This window comes from Sturnira hondurensis, unplaced genomic scaffold (genome assembly GCF_014824575.4).
Source record: "Sturnira hondurensis isolate 20B ecotype Veracruz unplaced genomic scaffold, ASM1482457v3 Scaffold0017082, whole genome shotgun sequence".
NCBI lineage: Eukaryota > Metazoa > Chordata > Mammalia > Chiroptera > Phyllostomidae > Sturnira > Sturnira hondurensis.
This window is the reverse complement of record NW_028089713.1, coordinates 1202027-1208287: the sequence shown is the minus strand read 5'-3', so window position 1 is coordinate 1208287 and position 6261 is coordinate 1202027. Positions and strand designations below refer to the sequence as shown.

General features: G+C 46.1%; 1 pseudogene; it reads left to right on the top strand.

The window, feature by feature from the left end:
- The first annotated feature begins 90 nt into the window (after nucleotides 1–90).
- LOC119001729 (40S ribosomal protein S6-like) lies at nucleotides 91–829 on the top strand (annotated as a pseudogene).
- The last annotated feature ends 5432 nt before the right edge of the window (nucleotides 830–6261 follow it).

The following is a 6261-nucleotide window of genomic DNA, read 5'->3' as shown; positions in this document are numbered from 1 at the left end:
GAAGCTTATCAGCCAAGAGCTCTTCTACCCCCAGAAACATTTTTCCCTCCTCTTTTTCGAGGCACCTTGGAGGTGGTTGGCTGCTTCAGGATGTAGCTGAATATTTCTTTCTCAGCTCCTGGCTGCCAGAAACTAATTGAAGTGGACGAGGAATACAAACCTCATACCTTTTATTGGAAGTGTGTGAATACAGAAGTTGCAGCTGATGCTCTGGGTGCCAAATGGAAGGTTTATATGGTCTACATCAGCGGTGGGAATGGCAAACAAGGTTTCCCCATGAAGCAGGGTATCTTGCCCCATGGCCTTGTCCGCCAGCTGCAGAGTAAGGGGCATTCCTGCTATAGATGAAGGTGGATTGGAGAGAGAAAGAGCAAATCTGGGATTGCACGGTGGATGCCAATCTCAGTGTTCTCAACTTGGTCATTGTAAAAACTAAGGGGATAAAAATATTCACTGCCACTACTGTGCCTTGTTGCCTGGGGCCCAAAAGAGCTAGCAGAATGTGCAAACTTTTCATTCTCTCTAAAGATGATGTCTGCCAATAAGTAGTGGGAAAGCCCCTAAACAAAGAAAGTAAGAAACCTAGGACCAAAGCACCCAAGATTCAGCGTCTTGTTACTCCACATGTCCTGCAACATAAACATCGGCATATTGCTCTGGAGAAACAACTTACAAAGAAAAATAAGGGAGAGACTGCAGAATAGGCTACACTTTTGGCTAAAAGAATGAATGAGCCCAAAGAAAAAGGCCAGGAACAGATTGCCAAAAAAGACGTGGGCTGTACTCCTTGCGAGCGTCCACCTCTAAGTCTGTGTTCAGTCAGAAATGAGATATTTTCAGAGTTACAAATAAAAACAAACATAAAAATAAAACAAACAAAAACCCAAAACACTCTCCCCTCTCCAAAAGAGGTGACTTTCGTTGCAGGATCTGGTTCCTACCTCTCCATTGGAAATCCTTTTTTTCTTTAAACCACATCTGGCTTTAACTTCTACATGATCTATAATGTCTATCCTGAAGATGGAAGACCATTAGGTCACTGCGGAGAAGTCTTTTCCCAGACCCGTTGCATTCCACAGCGCTTTTCTGTTACTGTCTTCCCCTCCAGGGTCCTCTCCCTCTCCTCCTTTCAGCCATAGCTGGTACCACATCGGGTCAGAAGTCTCAGACTGTCCTTCATTACAGCAGGAAAGAGATTTCCCCCTTGCGACACACTAACAAACTCACAGCATCCTCTCCCTGGGTCTTCCAGAAGACGACAAGGCCAGTAGTAGCTCCACAGTGACCTATGTAGGGTCAGCTATCTAGGGTAGCAGTCTAGATGACGTGTCATGAAATGACGCACTTAGAATCTAAGATTAGTGGTGGAGGTGGGAGATTTGGGGCCCGGGGGAGGTGTTGATCACTGCCAGAGGCCTGTGGAGAAGCCTGTGGGGGAAGCACCTCTGTGGGGCAGACTTCTTCATTCTTGGATTGGCACTTCTCCTAATATATGGTTTATTTAGCCTCTACCCTGAGGTCCTTCAGGCCCCATGGCCTTCCTTCAGAGACAGCTGCTGTCTACCAATGGCTTCCCCACAGACCGACCGGATACTCATCCTGAAACACAAGTGTCTAGAGCTCTGTAAATCCTGGTTCCCCTAACCAGTGTGGTATAGTCATGGGACTAGCCTGATATGGCTGGAAACTTTTCTCTCTTTTGTTCCTGCTAGGGATGGGTACCCCCACCCATTTTTCCCTGGGCTATAACCCCTCCCTTGCTATCTCCCTCTCAGAGTTCAACTTCCTTCCTGCTACGCAGAGCTGAGGTGATATCCCCTTCCGGTTAGGAAGGATGGGGATGTAGCGATGGGGGTGGAATGGGGAAGTGCGGCCATCTGTGCTCAGAGTCGGTTGCTGTCACCATTCCCTTTGCTTCTAATGGAGCTCCCCATTCACAAAGACCCTTGGATTCCCTCCCTGGGATTCCTCTAGGTTAGGGGTGTCAAACTCATTGTCACCAGGGGCCACATCAGCCTCGCGGTTGCCTTCAAAGGGCCGAAGGTAATTTTAGGACTATAAATGTAACTACTCCTTAACACTTAAGCGAGAGCTCAGCACTGTCACCAGGGAGAAACAAGGTACCAGCCTGGGTAGAACAAGGTGGAGGGCAGGATTTGCCACATGGGACTTGTGTTTGCCACCTGTGCTCTAGGCAGAATGGTTCCAGGTATTTTGGAGCTTCGGTTCCGAAACGACTGGGTATAGCTGGGAAGCCTTAGCAGCAAGCCAAAGTGTGGTGAACTACACTGGAAGTAGAGGAGTAATCTTCGAGAGGCAGGATGGAAGGTACCGCAGCTTTGCAATCACACGGGCTTGACTCCATGCTCACCTGCGTAAGGCGTGTCACCTTGGACAACCTCCTTTATGTCTCTGAGCTACATCTGTAAAATGGAGACACTACTCCATCTCAGAGATGCTGTGAGAATTAGTGGTTGCATAGTGTTTGGAACATTTCTTTCACATAGTAGGGATATTATGATTTCGCCCAAAAAGAAGAGCCACAAACAGGGATGACACATGTGGAAGGGGCAGCCCAGGCTCTCTCGGACCCATACTGAAGCCTGGACTTCACGGAGTGTGAGCGCACGTCTCGCTGCAAAGGGTTAGGGAAGGACAGTCTCTGCGCCACACCATGGACTCCTGGATTCCTGCGGGCAGCTGCTCTCGGGAGCAGCTTCTCTGCAGTGAGTCATCAGCCAAAGATGAGTAAGCTTTATCTTTCCAGAGCCAGGATGCAAGAAAACTGTATTTTGCAACCAGATTTTCTAGTTTCAAACTGCCCTCTGTGTTTACTGCCCTTTGATTGTCTGCTGGCTCCCGGTTTCCTAAAGTGGCCTGGCCATAGGAATCACCTGTAGGTACTTGTTTTAAAATATGGATTTCCAGGCCTCTCTCCTGGAAATTCTGTTTCCAAAGATATGGGACTGGGCCAGGAAATCCACTGTTTTAATTAGTGCCCTACACAACCCTCATGATCTGGCCAGTTTGGGGAACAGTGCTCCAATCTGGTGGTTCTGAAACATGGGCGCGTTGCTAGAAAGAACCTTGGGGGTGCTTTAACCAGAATATACATTTGTCATAGGGGGAAGCACTGAACTTTGTCTGGGAAGGCTCTGAAAGTCTTCAAAGACACAAAGGTGCTTTGAATGAATCTTCCTTTGGGGATTTGTATATTAACTCATTTAGCCTTGGCTGGTGTGGCTCAGTAGACTGAGCATTGGCCTGCGAACTGGGAGGGGGTCGCTGGTTCAATTCCCAGTTGGGGCATGTGCCTGGGTTGTGGGCCTGGTCCCCAGTGAGGGGTATGCCAGAGGCAAACACACATTGATATTTCTCTCTCTCTTTCTTTTACCCTTCCAGTCTGTCTAAAAAATAAATAAAATCTTTGAAAGAAAACCTATTCATTTAATCCCAATTTTTAACCTATAAAGTGGGCCCTTGCAATATAACAGGTCAAAATCAAATTAGTTATTTAGGTTAGTCATTAGAAAATGCAAATAAAAATCACAGTGGGAAACCACTCCTTACTCACTAGGTTGGCCACCGAAAAAAGGGTAAAAACAGAAAATATGGTGTTGGTGAGTATATGGGGGAATTGGAACCTTTGTACATTTGCTGATGGGAATGTAAAATGGTGTGGCTGCTACAGAAACAGTTTGTTTTTTCCTCAAAAAAGTTAATCATAGAATTACCATATCACCCAGCAATTCCACTCTGCACATATGAGTGAAAGAATTGAAGACAGAAGAGAAAGTCATTCTACTTAGAGAAAAGAGCAAAATGGCCGGCGTGGAAGGGAGACTGTGGTATTTTTAGGAAACAGCAGATGATTCAACATGTGGCTGGTTGCACGTAGAGAAACGTAGGATGAAAGATGAAATGGTATTTTTTAAAAAAGATTTTCTTTATTTTTAGAGTAAGGGGAAGGGAGGGAAAAAGAGAGGGAGAAAAATATTGATGTGTGAGAGAAAAATCTACCAGTTGCCTCTTGCAAGCTCCCCCACTGAGGACTGGGCAGCAATCCAGGCATGTGCCCTGACCGGGAATCGAACCATCGGCGTTTTGCTTTGCAGGACAATGCTCAACCAACTGAGCCACATGGGTCAGATTGGTAGTATTTGATATAATAAGTTACATAGCTCAAGAATTTCGGTCAAGATGGTAGCATAGGTAAACACGGCTCACTTCCTTGTATAATCACATCAAAATTACAACTAAAATATAGAACAACCATCACTCAGAACTGTCAGAAATTGAGCTGAATGGAAGTCCGACAACTAGAGAATTAAAGAAACCACATCCATTCAGACTGGTAGGAGGGGCGGAGATGTGGAATGGGCTGGTCCAACATCTATTAGTGGTGGATAAAAATTCAGAGGGATATTTTAGGAGCAAGGAGTCCCAGCCCCACATCAGGCTCCCCAGACTTCAGTGCCAGGAAGATAAGTCCCCGTAACTTCTGGCTACAAAAACCAGCAGGGATTATTAAGTCAATGGAAGAAACTTCTGGAGTCCCAAGCAGATCCTCTTATAGAAACCCTACATGGACTTACTCAGACTTACTCCCTCTGAGCTCCAGCACTGGGGTAGCAGCTTGGAAGTCACTAGTAGCACACAGGGAGGAACTAAAGTGTCTGGCATCAAGGTGTGAGCTGGAGGATAACTCTCTCCCAGACAGGAAGGTGGGCAGAGGTCACTGTCTTTTTTCTGAGCTCTCCCTCAACAAAGCCACAGAGTTGGCAAGAGGGTGCCATATCTGAGACTCCATCAACCTGGCTAACACTGTTTGCCCCACCCTGGAGATACTCTGAGGCCCTGTCCCACCCAGCTTATAGACCCACCCAAACTGTTAAGGGTGATTTATCCATCTGAATGGTTGGTCTTGGCACATACTTCACAACTTCCTAAATCCTTTCAAACAAACAATAGCTGGCCTCAGTGAGTCCTCAGCACCTGAACTTCTTGCGAAGTGATCCCAGGCCTGGCACTAGCAGCAGCCAGTCTAGATTCACGGCTTATCTTCACCTGGGAATCTCCAAGTCCAGCACAAGTGGCAGCTATCTCAGATTGCTTTATGGCTCAGGTAGGATGGCCCTGGGCAGAACACAGTTTTGGGCTGACCATGGCCTGCACCACCCAGGAAACCTCAGAGCCTGTGTTCCCAGTGGACAGCTATGTTGGACTACCACCACCTTGCACCAACACAGCTGATCTTCCATGGAGGATGGAAGTTGGTGGTTGGTGGTCACAGCCAATCCTTGCAGCTGACTGGCCTGGGTAAATCCCTCCTATTGACCTGTCAACAGCATTCAAGGCTCAACTACAAGAGAAGAGTATTCAGCCTACATGGAAGGTGCACCTTGAGGACCCAGCTTGGGTGGTAGGGGAGGCTGTGCCACTGGACTGTACAGGAAACCTACTATATTAGGTTGTGCTACCAAGACAGGGAGTCATAGCAGCTCGACCAAACACACAGAAACAAACACAGGGAGGCTGCCAAAATGAGGAGACAAAGAAACATGGCCTAAATGAAAGAACAGATAAAAACTCCAGAAAAGAACTAAATAAAAGGGACATAAGCAATCTATCAGATGCAGAGTTCAAAACACTGGTTATTAGGAATGCTCAAGGAACTTAGTGAAGACCTTGGCAGCATAACACAGATACAGTCAGAAATAAAGAATACACTGATTGAAATAAAGAATAAGTTACAGGGAAACAACAGTAGAGTGGATAAAGCTGAGAATCAAATCAATGATTTGGAACATAAGGAAGCAAAAAACAACCAATTAGAACAACAAGAATTAGCCCTGGCTGGTTTGGCTCAGTGGATTGAGCTCGGGCCTGGGAACCACACTATCTCGGTTCAATTCCCAGTCAGGGCACATGCCTGGGTTTCAGGCCAGTTGCCAGTGGGGGACTCACGACAGGCAACCATACATTGATGTTTCTCTCCTTCTCTCCTTCCCTTCCTCTCTAAAAGATAAATAAATAAAATCTTAAAAAAAAAGAATTAAAGAGAATCTCAAAAGATGAGGATAGTGTAATTATAACTTCAAGCATTCCAAAATTCTCATCATAGGAGTGCCAGAAGGAGAAGAGAAAGAGCAAGAGATTAGAAATCTATAAGTAAAAACAATGAAAGAAAATCTTCCTAATTTGATGAAGGAAATAGTCATACAAGCACAGGAGGCACAGAGAGTCCCAAACAAAATGGAT